This window comes from Tasmannia lanceolata, unplaced genomic scaffold, assembly GCF_043159265.1.
Source record: "Tasmannia lanceolata isolate RefF3 unplaced genomic scaffold, GAP_Taslan_0.1 ptg000035l, whole genome shotgun sequence".
NCBI lineage: Eukaryota > Viridiplantae > Streptophyta > Magnoliopsida > Canellales > Winteraceae > Tasmannia > Tasmannia lanceolata.
The window spans coordinates 2470552-2489355 of NW_027518712.1; the positions used below are offsets into that span (position 1 = coordinate 2470552).

At 48.6% G+C, this 18804-nt stretch overlaps 1 non-coding gene across 1 annotated transcript; it reads left to right on the forward strand.

Annotated features, from left to right (window-relative positions):
• Nucleotides 1-5607: 5607 nt before the first annotated feature.
• Nucleotides 5608-5802, forward strand: LOC143859683 (U2 spliceosomal RNA). The gene has a single exon (XR_013239327.1). It is a non-coding gene; the product is annotated as a U2 spliceosomal RNA (small nuclear RNA).
• Nucleotides 5803-18804: the final 13002 nt, after the last annotated feature.

The window sequence follows — 18804 nt, forward strand, 5'->3', positions numbered from 1 at the left end:
AGGCCTAGATCTTTGATTCTGAACATCTGAAGGACTTTATAGGTAGGATAGGGCTTTTCAAAGAATGGCTTAAGGTTGAACAAAGATTCCGACCGAACCTGTGAACAGATTACTTACATATCCCAGGGTAGGAATCAGGTCGTGCGTAGTTCAGGGCGAATACCCTTAGTTTGAAGGTAAATTGATTTTTCTCTTTTTTTCGTTTTGGAACAATTGAACTTTCTTCTTTGATTGATTGAATTTCTTCTTCTTTTTCTTTTGGAACAATTGAATTTTTTTTATCTGACTGATTGACTTTTTTTTTTCTTCTTTTTGGAACGATTGAACTTTTTCTTTTGAAACGACCGAACTCGGTTTGACCAAGCTGCCTATGTACCCCAGCGTAGGGATCAGGTCTCGCTAGTGCAAGGCAGATGCCCCTAGTTTGATGGATTTCAAGGAAATTTCATTCAGGCTCAAAGGGTTTGCAAACCGATATTCTTTTGACGCTGAGTTATGATTTTGGAATTTATTCGGCCAAATGAGGCCTCCCGATGTTCAGATTGGGAATCGATCTAGGTTACTAGAGTCCCTCTGGTAGTTTTTTTTTTTTACGGAGTTTGACGGCATTTTTCGGTAAGAGATAATGATTCTTCTTCCTTCTAGATATTGTTAAGTACTTTGACTTTGAGAGTGCATACTGATTTTTGGACATCTTTTCATCCTTGAATCGGTGTCCCTTGATATTTTGATGATCGCTCTGAGATGATTGCTCTTGCACTTTTCATATTGAATTCGATAGCTTTACATTATCACCAGTGAAACCAGTGACCAGGGCCATTGACTAGAGATATGGAAGTTTTTTCCAATCCATGCCCCTTGTATAACATGTGACATTCGCTTCCTTCATTCTTTCTTGAACCTTCTTTCTAGGTCTTTCTCCTGGCATTACCAGTAACGCTTACTAGACCATCTCTTTATTCTCGAAATAGGTTTATCAATTCCTCACACTCTTCAGAGAGTAATGTATTTTCAATCGGCATTCATTGAATCAAAGTTTCAGTGCCAATGTTTATCACTTCAATTTCATCTTTGAAAGGTTGGGATTGGCGCACTCCAACTCAAGAGAAGTTTCGTCGGCATCTTTCCTCATTCGATGAGGGAGTATTATTCTCATTGTTTATTAAAGTCAGAAGCACACATTGGGATGTATAGAGAAAGCAAATTTTATTTGATTGAAAGTGACTACATCTGATAAAACTTATCCTGAACAGACTCAGAATTCACATTCTTGACTCAAAAATAAAAGTAAGAAAAGACTCTATTGGACTAGGAATTTATTCAAACTTTTAGAAGACTACACTCAATAACTTGACTCGACATCACGACTGACTGACTTAAAATAAAAAAATGACTAAGACTGCTGCAACTGTCTGGCTTTGGAGGCTCGGCGAGTGCTGGCTCATAACTAGACCTGTGCCCATTTGAATCTAAGCACCAAAATCAGTTTTGTCGACAGGCGATCAAGGAATCCTTCCGGCAACACTACGTTTGGTTCTCCTCCAGCATCTGTATCACTGTCACTATCACTGCTACTGAGCTTGATTATCTGATTTGGTTTGGATGGTCCTCCGTGATCATGCTCATGAGTCAGAGACTCGAGTGGTTCCTTAGAGCCTTGACTGGCCGAGTTCCATATAACAAAGCTTTGCGCTTTATCAGCTTGGTGCTTGAAGTCTGAAAGTTGAAAATAATTTGTTTGCATTTGTTGCTTCATTTGATCAATCTCCTATGCGAAGGTGGCCACTTGTTTAGAAAGATTCACAATCAATCTTTCAGAATCCATAGCCGCGGAATTTTGAGAACGCCCATGCGCCATGGAGAAGCTAGGGCTTTTGCCTTTAGAGGTAACATCTGCTGAGCCAAATATCCAATTCAATTGAGCCCTGATACAACGATTCTCTTCTTTAAGCTCTTACAATTGTTGGAGGATAAGAGCTAAGGTATCAGCAGTGGTATTGGACTGGGTATTTCTTGAGCTTTCGGCCATAGGAGCTGACGCAGGAGGTGGTGCAGAATCTGGATTAACAACGGAAGGTTGTGGAGAGCCAGGCCTCATTTGTAATTATGAATTGATCCGAACCCGAGAAATGATGGACATGCCGATGACAGCTTTTGGAATGGAAACAAGAACATAAGATGTAAGCTCGTCATTCAAGGAGTGCTCTTTACTTGACGACTGAAAGATGATTATGGGTTAAACAAGCAATTAAAATGACAGAATGAATCCTATAATGACTGAGACACGATGATGGCGACACGAATGCACTAGGAGATGCCCCTAGTTTAAGGATTATGAGAATAAACTCTGAGGAGTTTAGATAAGTAATCTCAAAAAAGGTTACCCCTAGAGTAAGAAGAGATCAAGGATACAAGTATGATTAGATCATTTCAAAAGGAGGGTTGGGATTAAATAATCATAGGATCAAGACACACTCTTCCTGCCAATTAATAAAAAGAATGAAGATATGATCAAATAAGAGAACAATAGGCTCACGATCAAAGATTTAGATGAGATCGCACAAGATTGCTTTGAAGGGTAGAGCAAGACTAGAGTAATCCTATGAGTTATTGGGGAAAGATGGGATTTATATCCTAATCCCAAAGGGAAAGCTTTTAATCTTCTTACATTTTAACAAGGGTTACCTGAAGGCATCAACCATAATCCTAATCTAGCAAAGTGGAGAAAGAATCTTGACTCTTGACTTTGTTTGTGTACCTAAGGACCGATCATAGCCATTGGAAGATGGACTACGGCCTAATCTAGACACAAATGGGTAGGATATCCTAAGCTAGGCTCACACACGTGGTGCACGTGTGTTCGTATACTATATGCATGGGTGGGTTAATCTAGGGGTAAGGCCAAGAGTTCCCTTAGCGCGAATCCGTGTTCGATATACTGTACCAGTGTCCGGCGTATCAGTACGTGAACCAACGAATCCGTCTACGCACCATAAAGGTACTAGGCTAAGGGTGGAATGCTTCTCTAGCACAGAGGCACCAGGTGATGAAATCCCAGTCAACTATGCTAGATAACGCTCCGGGTTCCTAAAAGGACGTGTGTGCTTGTGAGATGCAGGGGTTTAGATGCAAGTGATGTAAGTGTGTTCAATATGTTTGCGCAATCTATAATGCCTTCAGATTTTGTTAGATTAAGTTTGAGTATGGTGTGATGAGAAATAAAGAAAGACAAACAAACTAATCTAGCAAACATATAAGATAGAGTTTTCATGAGCTAATTAAAATAGATTCAAATGAGTTATCCTTTGAAATTTTAATAAATTTTAATGAAGTTAGGTGGTCCCCAGCAGAGTCGCCAAACTGTGTGACCCGATCCCGCGAGAAGGGAATGGCCCGTGAGCCGCCTTCCTCTTTCTTGGTCTCCCATATCCCATGCGAGTGGCGCGTGTCTTTTATTATTTTTATTATTGATTACCCGACCAAGCCGGCAACGACCAAACCGGCAACAACCAAGCCATAGGGTGCAAACAAACGTGCAACCTAGTACCCACAAGGGCAGGGGTAAACCGCCGAGCCTAGCCAGGTGTGATTTAATTCATCATTTCCGTCAACTTGGGATCACTAAAAGAATTCAAATTTCACACAAAGGAGAATGACAGATTCGCCACCTAGATGAGGGATTTAAAACCCATAAATAACCAGAAATCTAGACTCGTTACCTGGTTACGAGAATGCAAGGTATGGGGAGTTACCACCACATTCACCATCTTCGCCCGATAATCCGATATTCGATTCCAAAAGTTAACTCTTTTGAATTTCTTTTAAATGGCTCATTTAACTCTATTGAAGTGCGAACTACGTGACATGCATCCTAAAATCTAATTTTAATGTAATTCCTAAATGTGTATCTTGATTTTCTTAATTTGTTTGAATTCAATCTAAATGAAAGTTCTCCTAAAATTCTAATTTTATGGAAAGTTCTAAGTGATTTAATTACTTTTAATTTAAGGATTAATATACAAAATCCCACCACTTATGTGTGGAGCCGACTCGGGCTTGGTATGCCACTCAAGTATCCAAGTTGCCTGCTTATCCCAGCCTCACTAGAATCAGAGTCGATCGTAGTTCGGTGCACCTAAACTAAGCTACTTATGCCTAACTCATCTAGGACATCGATCTAAACTGGATTGATTGTTTTAACAGTTTACGAGAAATTATTTAATTCAAGTTGATGATTTTATTATCCTAGGACTTCATCTAAGATGCTATATGGTCCTATCTAAGTGTAAGTCGTCCCTTAGACTAATGCAGGTGAACCTACATCCTAGGTAACTAGGCATGTCCTAGGGAAAAATTCGGTGACTAGTGTAACTAGATCCACGGCACGGTTGCTATCCATAGCAAACGGCCGTGATGAAGCTGGACTCCTAACTCTAGGACTCCCTAAAACCTACGACACAACGTGACGTAAGTGTTCCTAAGGGGCCCTAAAAGGTTCCTACAATAGGAGACCGCAATTTAACGACTCCTAAGACTTTGATTAAGTTAATTAAATTTGTTGATGTTGGTGATTTTTAGATTGACTAATTTTTTATTTTCAAGGATTTTCGATTCCTAAATACCTAAGGGATACCAAAGGTTCTATGCTTTGCCAGTTTCGGCCTCGAATCTTAACCATGGATAGGAATCGTGCTCTCAACCCTTGTATAATTTAGCACGTAAGTAATAGTATCTTATTGCCTGGCATGTTTCTCAGGATTTTCGTGGACAGTGGACCTCGGAGCCAATATCATACTATAATTTACGCACTCCAATTATGCAGGATTAATTGCAATTAGTATACGATTGTGGTTGAGATCTTGGCAGTTAGACTATCACGCTATAGCGACTTTACATGGGAGATCTATGAACCCTAAGATTTCTGTTTCAAACAAGTTGGGGATTAAATTCATGATGTAAAGTTCAGATTTGTTGAAGGTTTTTACTAAATGGCCTCAGGAGTGCACCTTAGGAAGATCCTATGGAGATGGTCCATTTTGTGCCTCTACAGATCGAACGGTTAGGATGATCCTATGGAGATGGTTTGTTAGGAACAACCTATCAATGTCAGGTTCTATGGAATGAATGGGTTGGATGAGTCGAACAACATGGAGATGCCCTATATAAAAACACTACCTCAGAAATTCTATCTGAACTTGAGCTCAGATACCGCGCCCCCTTATTAATATTATTATTATTATTATTATTATTATTATTAGGATAGTCCTCAAGACTCTAGCCCTAGATTCCGCATATGAAATCTCCACTACATGGTTTACGAAATGAACGACTAGGATGTTATCATCCCATACTATCAGGTGGAGAAACCTCCATTGATCAGAGGGTTGTCTTCTTTCGCGTGTGAAATCTCCATTATTATACGGCTTGCTATACCAACGGCTAGGATGGTATCGTAAAACATATGCCATCTGGTCATACAATTCCTCCTCAGCCGGCCCCCACTAGGTGAGAATGTCAGCACGTTTAGTCCCACATCTCCCACGAAGAAAATGGTCGGGAGAGAACTGGTGTATTTTTAAAAAAGAACGGTGAAGGAATTTGAAGAGCATACCTTTCTCGGCCTTTTGGCTAAGATCAAGTGGAGTATCTGTTCTTATCAGTTTAATATCTGATACATGGCCCATCGGGTCACATGATATTAACCTATTTCTTTTGGGTAGGACCCACCACCAATAGCTTGCTATTGGGGTCCTTAAGCGTCGCCCATGCGTTGCACTACTGCGCGGGCTTGGCGCACCCCTCCCAAATCAACATCTAAAATTTCAAGCCCCTGATTCTTAGTGCGGGCTGGGGGGATGTAGTCATATGTAGAGACGGTAGTCAAAAGCAAACTTTGAGAGGAAGGGGTAAAGGGAAAGAAGAGGGGTTTCCCTAACATTAAATAGTGAATTAATCTTGATCGTGCACGGAATTCCGTTTCTTTATTTGGGATTTATATTGCCTAAAATGACATCCCATCCAATTTTTTTATGGTTCACAAATGGATGGATAGTATTCATCTAAAAAATGCCTCAGCATGCCGAATCCAATTGGTTATTTTTTCTGTTTTGACCCTGTTTAGCTTATCCTTTCTAATATAGTCTTGTTCTAGAATTTGGGTGCCACGGCAAGGGATTAGGGATATGGTTAAGGAGAAGATTAATTAGCAGAGTTAAGGTGATGGTGGAAGTGCATTCAATTCTAGAGCACACCCACAAAATTAGTATAGTGGAGATGGGAGACCACATTATTGGGTGATCCAAACCATTCATTTGTTTATCCCAAATGTAGATGGGCCGTGCTCCTAACAAAATGATCTGTAGAGGTTTAGAATGGACGGGGCAATCCACAGATGAGAATGGCAGAATCATCATATTGAGAATATTTATAGAGAATATTTCTAGGACACAACCTATTTTCGTTAGGGCCCAACAAACGAATGGTTTGGATCACTGATAATGTTGGCCCAATTTCTTTTTTTTTCACCACTTGCATGCATGGCCGTCTGATCGTGCTAGCTTTTGAAAGTGTCTAGTAAAATGGATGTTCAAGGAGAAAAAAAATCTAGAAAGGGTACAAGTCGTGAAACTTTTGCCACAAGTTTAGGGTAGGGTTGCCAGGTTTCGCATATGAAGTTTCCATGGCAGGGTCTACTAGATGAGCGGCTAGGATGATAGCATAAAGTGTGGGTCTCTAGAGTCTCCTTAGACTATATGGTGACATGAGATTTTATATGCTGAGTGGGCGTGAATGCTCTGCCCGGGGCAACCGCCCTTGATATTTGATCCAAGGATCAAGAGGATTGAATCAAATACTATCCTTGGATCAAATATCAAGGATGGCTGCCCCTTTCATGCACGCCCACTCACCATATAATTTCTCCTAATGATATAATGTCTCCTACAGCATGATGGCGTCTGAATCCGGGTCTGCAATCGCGCGGTCGGTAGAGAGCCTCCGCAGGGTCTGCAATCACAAACAAAGGGGGTCAGGGGGGTCCGGGGTGGGTCCCAGACGACCACTTCGACACCCAAATCAGATTCTTCGACCAGTCAATATAAAGGACAGCGAGAAGAGAAGAGGGTTTGATCAGGTTTACCAAGGCCAGGGCGCAGGTTCTTTTCTTGGTGTGTGGGTGGATGGGTCGGAGGGGACTAACAGAGAGAGTGGGATCAAGTTCCCGGCCTCCTCTGCTGTTGCCTCGCCTCTTTCTTTTCCGATTGTTTTGTGGGAGCTGAAAAAAGGAAGTCTTCAAAAAAGGCGGATCCCTCTCTTCTTCCCTTCCCCCCCCCCCTCTTTTAAAGGGTGGCGCACGAACCTTTTCATCATTATGGAGAGAAAACCTTCCTTTGCAGGATTGGACCGTTCTCCTACTCCGCCGGCGCGCGTGGCTTTGCGGATAATTCTTTCCATAACTTGTGATGATGAGGTCTGGACGGCGATAAAGTGACACGTGTCGTAATCGTTCGGTCTTGCCGTTTCCCAACGCCTTTCTTCATGATGGTTAGGCTTTATTGGTGCATGGACGACACGTGGCGAGATTTGAGAGCAGCGCCGTATTTATGTCCCATCATAACACCCCCTTACTCCTTTGATCCATTGAATGGGCCAAGGGAGTAATGTTTTGGTCAAGCGACGTCATGGTGAGGGCATTTATGGGGGCTCCGGAGTACGAGGAGACGTGCTGTTTCGTCCGGCAGTTCCTTCCCGGGGAATTGTAGTGCCATCACGCGGTGCTGGCCGATCATCCAATAGGAAGCAGACACGCGTAGGGCAAGTTGCTTCGTTTTCTTGCCCAGGGGTTTCTCATAGGGTTTATAAGGGATGGCTTTTTCCGTTTTTTACACAGATTGCTTTTTCGCTCCTTTCTCAATCTTTGCTTCCTTTCTGCCTCTTTTCGGGCTCGCCAGAGATGTCGCTGTCCCTCAAGGGTCTCTCTGTAAGTGATGAGGGGAACGCTGCCACCGAGGGGAGTCCTCCCAGCAGCCCTGAAACAAATCCTGGCGGGTTGGGGTCTCAGCAACGAATTCCTGAGAGGAGTTTGCCTCAAGGGCTTCCCCCACGCTCTCATCCTCCTCCCCTTTACGAGAGGGAGTCCCATGAAGCCTTTGTTCATCGCAACCGCTCGTTCTTCTCTTATGTTCATCGTAGGGAAATGGAGGTCTGTAGCCGGATGATCGACATGGATCGAGAGATAGCAGCCTTGCGTGCGGAGAACGACTTGTTGAGGAACCGGGTGAGGTGGTTAAATGACCAGACCCGATTTGTCGAGGATCCAGGTTGGGGGAGCTCTTCGGAGGAGGAGCATAGCGATAAGGAGCTTTCTGACGCGGAAAACTCTTTCAGCGGCTAGCCGCTTTAGGCTGGAGGCAGTGGGATGAGTGGGATTTTGGAGGGGCTCTTTCCCTTTTTTCTCTCCTTTTTTTTTATTGGGGGTCTCGAGGGCCCGGACTTGCGTGCCCTATCTTTTTGTCTTTACTCTCCTTCCCCTTTTTGTAGGCCTGTGGGCCAGAAGGAAATAGTTATGAATGGCTCATTTTTTGTATTTTACGACTCGTATCTTATGCTTCCTTTCCCTTTGCGCAGTAGCCGAATTATTTCGAGCGGAGCGGTAGGAATAAGACCGGGCCTTTGTCATCGGACCCGAGCCCTTCCCACTATGCTCGGTATTTTCCACGTAGTGGAATTGTAAGCCGGACCCTTGTGGTGGGTCCCGAGCATTTTCCCACTGTACTTGGTATTTTTCATTCGGTGGAGTTGTAAACTGGTCCCCTCCTTTGATTAGGTGGCAATGGCTTGCTATGGAAGTCATTTAGCGGTAGGGGTAGTAACGTCATTTCCGTCGGGGGGGGAAATGGCGCTTTGATTTTTGGCGGTTTCCTCGAATTTCCCAATTGACGCCACGTGTCCGTGTCCCATCAGATTAGACAGGGAGGGAGATTAATCGACGCGTGTTGAAATCCTAGCTCTTTTTAAGGCCTTTTTGGGGATTTCATTCTCGCTTTATCTCTTTGTCTCTCTCGGGTGGAGTGGGCTCCCTTCTGCGTTGATTTCTCTAGGTGCCGTTCTTCACCAACTTCCCTCTGGTTTTTTGCCCTTCCCCGTTTATCTGCCTCGGTGAGTTCTGTGCTATTTACTTCGTCTGTCATTTGATTATTTTACGATGTATGTCGCCACCGGTTCTCAGAGTCCGTCTTCCGAGCCGGTAGAAGTAGTGGAGAGGGCTCCGCCAAGGAAAAGGAGGCGGTTGGTAAAGCGCGGGGGCGGCGACTCTCGAGATGTACAGCTGCCCAGGGAGTTGGAAGATAGCTCCGGGGCTTCTGGATCATCGTTGGGGGCCGCTCCCTTTGAATCTCCCGCTCGAGTCTCTTCTGCTCGCGAGGCGGAGATTAGGGACATTCAGTCTGGTGCCGTTATCCGCCCTGGCCGGGTGGCGTGTTGTAGGAGTACTTTGGAAGAAGGGGCGGCGGAGAGGATTAGGAGAGAGTTTCACATTCCCGAAGACTATGGGATTAGGGTTCCTTCTTTTAGGGATGGGGTGTGCGAGGGTGCTACGGAGGAGGAGGTAGCTTTCTACGTTGAGGCTTTTCGGGCGGGGATTAGGTTTCCGCTCTTGGGTATTATAGTAGAGGCTCTCGAGTTTTACCGAGTGGCCCCCTCCCAACTGGCGCCCAATAGTTGGGGTACTCTCTTGGCCTTTGTGGCCAAGGTGGGTCTTCACAAGGTTCACCCTACCCTTCCTCTGCTCCGGAGTTGCGTAGCCCTTAGCCCATTGGTGAAGGGGGAGGATGGCTGGTTGTACCTGACCCAGCGTCCCCAAGTGAAGATTGCGGCGAACTTGCCCTCTTCCATTAAGAAGTGGAAAGAAGAGTACGTGTTCATCATTCCCCCGTCGGATGCAGGTTGGGGCTTCCCCCATTCTTGGAGGCGCTCTGTTGAGTGGCGAAGGAAAGCCCTCCCTGACGAGTCCGACTGTAACAAGTTTGACTTGGAGAAGCTTGCCTTCGGGGAGCCTATTGATGTTTTTGAGTTTAGATGGGAGAGGGGCCTGAGGAGGCTCGGTTTGCTGGGTTTTGTGGAGTGGAGAACTTACCGTGTAGGCGAGGAAGTGGGCGAGAGTTCCACCAGTCATTGTGGTGAACCTTTTTCCCTGGGTTGGTCTCCCCCTCGCTTCCCTCTTCCTTTCTTTTTTTATTTTAGCTGTCATTTTCTTTGCGCCGAGTTGCTATTGCTCTTCTGTTTTTGGTAGCAGACATGTCTTCTCCTGGTGATGCTGTCAGGGGAAAGGGGGTCGTGGCGACGGCGGCCATGGGTCCGGTTAACCGTAAGAAGATCCCTTCAGGCTTCATGGCCGCGGCCAGGATAGATCAGTCGCAAACAAGGCTTCCCGCGTCCGCGCCGTCGAGTTCTTTCGGTCGGTCGGTTGGAGAGAAGGATACGGCTAGCCCTCCTCTCCGGGAGTTGGAACCTCCCGCCAAGAGGGTTGCCCCTTCTTGTGCCAAACAAGGAAAGACCGGCCGTGGGGCCCGTCCTCCTGCCGCTTTTGCGGAGGACATGCCGAGTCGGCTAGAAGGGTCGGTTATGACCAAGCTGCTTCTGGAGCGGATGGAGCTTTCCCCGCAGTGCTATCGGACGCGAGGAGAACTGTTTAAACCCGACTGGAAGATTGGTGTTGAGGATAGCTTCCTCGGAAATCCCCGGGTCGGGGTGGAGCTAGGGTTGATGACCACCCTTCCTGGTGATGAGGCTGAGTTAGAAGGCTTCAGCCGCAGGGCCCTGGGGGCTCGGTATCTTCAGTCGATGTCCTGCGTAAGTACCGGGTGGCTGGTCCTTTTTGGTTTTGTTTTTTTTCTCTTTTTGTCTTCGCAACAATTCTCTGATGTTTTGTTTGTGGCGGGGACTTTTGTAGGCTCAAACTTTCGCCAAGAAGATGCTGCAGTACATGGTTGAGGATGAGTCCGAGATCGGTGCCTTCCAGGACCGAGTTCGCAAGTTGAGCGAGGACCTGGAGAAGGCCCAAGCCGAAAAGGCGGCGCTTGACGACACCGTTTCTCAACTCCGAGGGGAACTCCAGCTGGCCGAGGATGGGAGGAACCGTGAGGAGAATAACTTTGTGGTGGCCCGGCAAACTTTCGCTGATGAGTTGGTGAAAGCGCGAGAGGAATGGCGAGATTCCGAGGAGTTTTTTAAGGCCGTAGCCTTGTTAAGCGTGGATATTGAGATAGATGCTTTCGTCGAGTGCCGGCGGCGTGTTCGCAAGGTTGATTCTTCCTTTCCTCTTGAGAAGTTGGTACATGAGGCCGAGGAGGGCGTTCCGGAGGATCTTTTGCCGGCACCAGCGGATACACCGAGACCGGTCGAGGATCCGGCGGTTGCCCCGAAAGTTCCTGTAGTTACTGAGACCTCTGCGGGGGCTCGGTGAGGCTCGGACGCCTTGGGGATTTGCTTCTTTTCATGGTTCCATTGACATGCTTGGTCTGTAATAACTTTTGAACTCTCCTTTTTTTTTATACAATGCGCCGTGGGCCATTTATTAAGTTCTAATCTGGTTGGCGAGAATACTTCTAGTGCACCACCGTAGGGCGTCTTGTTCGTTGAAGGACCATCTTCCCCTCGAGTGATCAGTTCCGAGTTAATGGGTCCCGCTTGCCCTTAAAGGGGAGGTCTTTTTTTCATGGGGAGCGTTTTAGGGTATTTTCGAGGGCATTGGCCTAGATGTTACCTCTGTCCCACTCCCTGTCTTTTTCTGCCCCTTTATTCATCATAGGTCGAAAAGTGGAGATGCACATGGCTCAAGTAGAAACGTTATTCCATTGATTTGAAAAGGGGAAAACATGGCTTTGCTTCTAGAAATCACAAAGAAGGAAACAAACAAAACATCCGTCATATCCTAAAAGAAAAACACGGACCTTACCCAACCTTTTTACTGGTAAAACTCTCGGAGGTTATCCATGCTCCAACTTCGAGGGACTGGGGTCCCGTCGAGGTGCTCTAGCTAGTAGGCCCCGGGGAGGAGTGCTCGAACGACCCTGTAGGGTCCTTCCCATTTTGGTGAGAGTTTCCCGGTGTTTCGGGGGTCGGATACCTTTGCCCGCCGTAGTACTAGGTCTCCGGGCTTTACTGTGCGCTTTTTTACTCGGGCGTTGTAGTATCGTGCCACCCTTTGCTGGTAGGAGGCGATTCGGCGGAGGGCTTGCTCTCTTTTCTCGAGCACGAGATCGAGAGTGTTCCGGAGGAGCTCAGAATTTCCTTGTTCGTCGTAGTTGTCCGTGCGGAAGCTGGAGAGACCGATTTCCAACGGAATGACTGCTTCGGCCCCGAAAGTTAAACTAAAAGGGGACTCCCCGGTTGCGGTCCGTGGTGTCGTTCGGTAGGCCCAGAGGACGCTAGGGAGTGCTTCTACCCAGCTCTTTTCAGCTTCTCCCAATCGCTTCTTGAGGCCTGGAGCAAGATTCTGTTAGTTACCTCCACCTGCCCGTTGGCCTGCGGGTGTGCTACGGTGAAACGGTGTTCGATGCTTAGATTATCGCAGAATCTACCGAATTCAGCGCTTGCGAACTGGGGTCCGTTGTCTGTTACGAGTATTCTTTGAATGCCGAAGCGGCAGACCACGTCATGATAGAAAAAATTCTCTGTTGCTTTTGAGTTGGGCTTTGCCACGGCTTTAACTTTGACCCACTTGGTGAAGTAGTTGATGGCGACGTACAACATCGTGTGTTCCCCGGGGTTTTTAGGAACGGCCCGAGCAGGTCCATGCCCCACATGGAGAAAGGCAGGGGCCCTGCCATCGCGATGTATGGGGTGGCCGGTTGACGGGGGGTGGTGGCGAACCTCTGGCACGGGCTGCATTTTTTGACGAACTCGTTGGCGTCCCTAAGGATCGTAGGCCAAAAGTAGTCGTGCCTTACGATTTTCTGAGCTAGGATCCTGCCGCCTCCGTGGTCTCTGCAGATTCCTTCGTGTACCTCCCGTAGTGCGTATTCCGATTCGGAGGGTACCAGGCATCGGAGGTACGGCCATGTGTATGACCGTTTGTACAGCTTGGGTCCGTGGACCACGTAGTGGGCGGCTTTTGCGGTAAGGCGTCGGGCTTCCAGCTTGTCTTTGGGTAGTATCCCGTCTTTCAGGTATCGCATGATGGGATCCATCCAGTTTGGTCCTGGTGGAATTTCCAAGACTTGTACCTCATCAATGCTGGGGTGGGACAGTATCTCTGTGAGCACGGTACCGAAGTCATGGGTTTCTTCAGAGGCCATTTTGGACAATGCATCCGCTCGATTGTTCATGTCTCGCGGTACCTGGAGAATCTCAACTTCCCCCATTCTCTGCAGCTTTTCTTTTACCTTCTGGAGGTATCTCTTCATTCTGAGGCCCCTGGCCTCGTATGCCCCGTTTACTTGATTGACGACGAGCTGGGAATCGCTATAGACTTTTAACTTTCTTGCGCCGAGCTCCGTGGCTAGGCTTAGCTCTGCTAACAAGGCCTCGTATTCAGCATCGTTGTTAGAGAGTTTGAAATATAGCCGGAGGGCATATTCTAATGTGAATCCTTCGGGGCCGTGGAGGACCACTCCCGCTCTGCGCCCCGTTTTACCTGCTGAGCCATCAACGTGCAGGGTCCAGTGAATCTCGCTGCTCTGTTCCGCCGAGTCTGGCCTCATGTCTTCGCAGGCCGTCTGATCGGTGGGGCCCCTGGCATTTTCCATTATTGCATGTTCCGTGGCGGGGGCTGTGGATTCCACTATAAAGTCGGCAAGGGCTGGGATTTAATGGCCGGCCTCGGTCGGACCTGTATGTCGAACTCTCCCAACTCGACGGCCCAGCTTACCATCCTGCCCAAGGTCTCCGGTTTTTGGAGAATTCTCCCGAGGGGTTGGTCAGTCAAAAGTATTATGGGGTGGGCTTGGAAGTAGGGGCGGAGTTTCCGAGCGGCGCTGACAACTGCGAGGGCGAATTTCTCTATGTTTAAATACCGGACCTCCGCACCGTGGAGGGTCTTGCTTACATAGTACACCGGGTGTTCCTTCTTGTCGCTCTGTTTGGCCAATACTGCACTTACCGCCGTAGGGCTGATGGCGAGATACAAAAATAGTTTTTCCCCCGACTCAGGTTTGGCTAGTACGGGCGGTGTCTAAAGGTACTGTTTCAAGGCGTCGAATGCCTCTTGGCAGGCCGGGGTCCATTCGAATTCTCGTATGTTTTTTAGCTGTTTGAAGAAGGGCTGACATTTCTCCGCCGACTTGGGCATGAAACGGCCGAGGGCGGTGATTCATCCTGCGAGCCGCTGCACTTCTACCGCTGTTGTCGGGGGCTCCATGTCCAGGATGGCCCGGATTTTTTCGGGGTTGGCCTCGATGCCTCTCTGGCTAACCATGAACCCTAAGAATTTCCCGGAAGTCACCCCGAAGGCGCATTTTGTGGGATTCAGCTTCATCCGGGCTCGTCGCAGGGTGTCAAAGGTTTCTTGAAGGTCGGAGATGTGTGTGGAGGCTTCCAAACTTTTTACCAGGATGTCATCAACATACACCTCCACGTTTCTTCCGATCTGTTCCCGGAATAGCTTGTTCACGAGCCGCTGGTATGTGGCCCCCGCATTTTTCAACCCGAAGGGCATCACGGTATAGCAGTAGACGCCTTGATCAGTGATGAACGCAGTTTTCGGGACGTCCGGTTCGTGCATTTTTACTTGATTGTAACCGGAGAAGGCATCCAGGAAGGTGAGGAGCTCGTGCCCGGATGTGGCGTCGGTGAGCTGGTCTATTCGCGGGAGAGGGTAGGGGTCTTTCGGGCAGGCTCGGTTTAGGTCTGTGAAGTCTATACAGGCCCGCCAACCCCCACTGGCTTTCTTGACCATGACCACATTTGACAGCCACTCGGGGTACAGGATCTCTCTGATAAATCCGGCTTGTAGCAGTTTCTCCACTTCGACTTTTATGTGAGTTTGACGCTCTACCGCGAAGTTCCTCTTTTTCTGTCGGACAGGTTTGAGGGTTGGATTTACGTTTAACCTGTGAACGGCCAATTCCTTGGATATCCCGGGCATGTCCTGAGCGGACCATGCGAACACGTCTTTGTTGGGTCTGAGGAAATTGATTATTTGGTCTCGCCAGGTGCCTTTCAGCAAGGAACTAATCCGGACTTGTTTCTCCGGCTGATCTTGGGCTATGGGGATGGAGTCTAGCTCCTCGGCGGGCTCTCCTCTGATCGTACGGGCCGCTCCCGGGGGTCTTCACTCCCGATCGTGAAGTTTTCGGCTGGGGTGTTGCTTCCTCTTAGGCTTGCCGCGTAGCATTGGCGTGCTATCATCTGCTGCCCCCGAACTTCCCCTACCCCGGTTTGAGTGGGGAATTTCATCTTGAGGTGGGGGGTGGAGACTACCGCTCCCGAGTCTCTCAAAGCGGGGCGCCCTATGATGGCGTTGTAGGTGAAAGGTATGTCTACGACCATGAAGGTGGTCAAGATGGTCTTTTGGAGGGGGTACGTCCCGAAGGTTACGGGTAAGTCGATTTTGCCATTGACCCGCACCGACGCCCCGGAGAACCTGTAGATGGAGTATTCTGCGGGTCCCAGTCTCCCTTCGCCCAGTTTCATCTCTTCGAAGGTTCCGAGGTGTAGCACATTGACGGAGCTTCCCGTGTCCACCAAAATTTTTCCTATGTCGAAGTTGACGACGACTAGCCTGATGACCAGTGCATCGTCGTGTGGGACTTGTAGTCCGTTGAGGTCTTTGGAGGAGAATGTGATGTCCTGATCCTCATGGGGGGGATCCGTCCGGGCCTTTTTGGAAGGTATTTCTAGGGAAAACACCCGCTCTGCATACGCTCGCCGGCCAGCCGTTGTTGGTCCCCCCACCGCCGGTCCGCCTGCGATGATGTTGATTTTTTCGATAATGGTAGGCGACTGTTCGCTGGCCTGCGGCCGTTCAGGGGGTTCTTCTTTCTTGGGGCACTGGTGGCGGCGTGTGTCGTGTCTGCTGCGGGATCGGTGCCTGCTCCAGGAGCGATGCCTGCTCGGGGATCGACGTCAGCTTGCGGATCGGCGACGGCTACTGGACCGACGCCTGCTGTGTGACTGACGCCTGCCTCTGGGTTTGTCGGCGGGGTGATGGGCCTCGTGCGAGTTTTCGCCAGGGCTCCTGAGATATTGATTTAGGTGCCCTTCCTCGGCCAGTTTTTCTAACTGGAGCCGGAGGTGGAAACAATGATCGGTTTCGTGGTCGTGGTCCCCGTGGAATTCGCAAGACCGCTTCTTTGGGTCCGTGGCCATTCTCTTGGGGGGGTCAGGAGACCCTGATCTCTGATAGCTAGTAGGACATGAGAGAGGGGAACCTTCAGTGGGGCGTTTCCCAGTCTTTCGAAGACGGGGACGGGGTTCCGGCTCGCCTGTCTTTCCTCGGCCTGTGGCCTCATGGCCCTTCGGCCGTCGTTGCTTTTTCTTTCATCGGGGCCGGGCCAGCTCTGCTCTCGGGCACAGGCTTCTTCTGCTCGTACAAATTTGTCAGCCTTGGATTCTAGCTCCTGCAGGTCCCGCGGTGGCTTGAGGGTAAGATGCAGCTTGAGATTCGGGTCGGTGGTGGCATGCTTCAGTGTTGCGACCGCTATTTGGACGTCTATTAGAAAGTTGGGCCAATTTGGCGTTGAATTTCAACATGAAGTCTCTTAGGGTCTCGTTTCTTCCTTGTCGGAGGGCTAAGAGGGCGTCCGCTGGATCGTGGCGGAGGCAGTTGTTGGCGAATCTTGCGCTGAACTTCCTTCCGAATTCATGGAAGGATGCGATGGCGTCGGGCTCCAATCTCATGTACCAGTCGTTAGCAGCCTTTCTTAACAGGGAGGCAAAGGCTCTGCTCATAAATCCGTCCGACGCGCCCCGGAGCGTCATTACCCTTTTGAAAGTTTGGATGAACTCAAGAGGGTCTGTGGTCCCGTCATACAGACCGAAACGGGAGAGATCTATTTCTGCTTCCACTGGGGTCTTTAGGACCTCCGAGGTGAATGGGGATGCCGTTTCCCTCTCCCATTCGTCAAGGATGCCGTGGGCGTAAGGCTTTTTCATTTCCAGTTTTACTTCTCGGATTTGCCTCTGTAGGTCGGCTATCGGGTCCATGACGGGGGGTTGCACTGAGATTGCTACCTCCTCTGTCCGAGCTGGTGGTGGTCCCTGGAAACGAGCCGTCCGGATAGGGGAGCACGGCTTAGCGTAGCTTGCTTCCCATCGTTTCGCTGGCGTCCCCTAGCCGTGGGAGGCAAAGGGCTATTTACCTATGGGGAGGGGGTCCGGCGGGCCGGTACTCGCCTTCGCCGGGGATGACGCTCCCCGGGCTGTTCCTCGTCACCTTCGTCGTAGGCTTCCGTCTAGTCATGTGTTGTCAGGGTCCTCTCCGGGGCCGAAGGTTCCAGCGGAGGCAAGCGTTGGAGCAACTCTTGGCGGAGTTCGTTGAACATCTCCATGGTGGGGACCATTTGTGGTGCGCTGGAGGAGGGCTGGAGTCGGCCCGAGAGCGGCGAGTTTGGCTCCCGGGAACTTGAGGCGTGGGTTTGTGCGTGTTGAGTCTGGCTCCTGGTCATTACCCATATTTCTTGCTGTTGGGTGTGGTTTCTCATCGCCATAAGGCGTTCAATACTCGACGAGTCCCACGGATGGCGCCAATATGATGGCGTCTGAATCTGGGTCTGCGATCGCGCGGTCGGTAGAGAGCCTCCGCGGGGTCTGCAATCACAAACAAAGGGGGTCAGGGGGGTCCGGGGTGGGTCTCGGATGACCACTTCGACACCCAAGTCAGATTCTTCGACCAGTCAATATAAAGGACAGCGAGAAGAGAAGAGGGTTTGATCAGGTTTACCAAGGCCAGGGCGCAGGTTCTTTTCTTAGTGTGTGGGTGGATGGGTCGGAGGGGACTAACAGAGAGAGTGGGATCAAGTTCCCAGCCTCCTCTGCTGTTGCCTCGCCTCTTTCTTTTCTGGTTGTTTTGTGGGAGCTGAAAAAAGGAAGTCTTCAAAAAAGGCGGATCCCTCTCTTCTTCCCTTCCCCCCTTTTAAAGGGTGGCGCGTGGACCTTTTCATCATTATGGAGAGAAAACCTTCCTTCGCAGGATTGGACCATTCTCCTGCTCCGCCGGCGTGAGTGGCTTTGCCAGATAATTCTTTCCATAACTTGTGATGATGAGGTCTGGACGGCGAGAAAGTGACACGTGTCGTAATCGTACAGTCTTGCCGTTTCCCAACGCCTTTATTCATGATAGTTAGGCTTTATTGGTGCATGGACGATACTTGGCGAGATTTGAGAGCAGCGCCGTATTTATGTCCCATCACAGCGTGAAATAACTTGCGTATAAAATGGAGTGGAAGGCAATGGAGAAAACATAACTTTCTCGGCCTTTTTGGCTACAATTGTAAATCTAGGACTAGGGAATTCAATCATCTTGACAATCATTTTAGAATGCTTTGATCACCTATACAATATATATAAGGAAATTATATTACATATCTATTGAAGAACATGACCTTGGATAGGAGAGAATGGAAGAAAATGATCCATGTAACTAGTGCCTGATTAGACATAGTCAATTTGAGCCGGGTAGACTCTTTCACCTTCTTCATGAAAATTTTCTAAAGGATTCATTAGCCAACCCCAACTAGTTTCTGACAAAAGCTTAGTTGAGTTGAGTTGAGATGACATCTATTGAAGAACATATAGTCTAATCATGCAATAAATCTAGAATACAAAGAGGATTAGAAACTTACCCCGGTCGGAAATGTTGGATAATTG